We start from the raw sequence: 857 nt of genomic DNA, 5'->3' as shown, positions 1-857 counted from the left end.
AAAGAGAAAATATTAGAAAAATATCTATTAAAATTAAAAATGAAATATTTTAAAAAGTTGGAGATACCCTGTAATCGATTATCCGCCTATTTGGTTATGTATTACAACAACTCCTGTACAGCCCTTACAGTAAGTTTCTGGTAATCGATTACCATAACACTGTAATCGATTACGAGTCAGTCTGGTCATGCACAGTACAAATTATCATGTAAGTCCTTACAGTGGTTATCTGGTAATCTGTAATCGATTATCAGCCTCCAGGGTAATGAATTACACCAATTTTTGACCTCTTACATTAAATTACTGGTAATCGATTACAGGGTTTTCGTAATCGATTACCAGTGTGATTGTGGACACTTCCAGGCTACTCGTCTCCCATGTCATCATGTCATTGTTGTTTGTGCATTTTCCCATATCCCACTAACCCAAGTAATCGATCCAGTGTACAGTCTTAACAACATTTTCAAGGCATACGAAGTACAATTTCACCCAATTCAAAATCAAGATTATTGATCTGTGTATACAGGTCCAAACTTCATACTAGATCCTAAAATGCGACGCAAGGCATCCGGAAGACCATCTACAAATAGGCTTCATAATGAAATGGATCAATCCAATCCAGATAAGCCAAAAAAATGCTCTTACTGCCGCAACGAAGGTCATCATAGGGGAAATTGTCCTTTTCGTCATTAGTTATTTCTTAATCTTACCCAATTGTAATCAAATCGATGACTGATATATTACTATTAATATTTCTTATTAATATTTATTTTCTCTTTTCCTATAACACAACCAATACATAACATATGTAAAATGCAAAATCATTTTCATAAACCAATCAAAAAACACACTGGTAA

The sequence above is a fragment of the Vigna umbellata genome, chromosome 4, assembly GCF_029865625.1.
Source record: "Vigna umbellata cultivar VRB3 chromosome 4, Vumbellata_1.0, whole genome shotgun sequence".
NCBI classification, from domain to species: Eukaryota; Viridiplantae; Streptophyta; class Magnoliopsida; order Fabales; family Fabaceae; genus Vigna; species Vigna umbellata.
The sequence above is the reverse complement of the archived record's forward strand: the minus strand, read 5'-3'. Positions refer to the sequence as shown.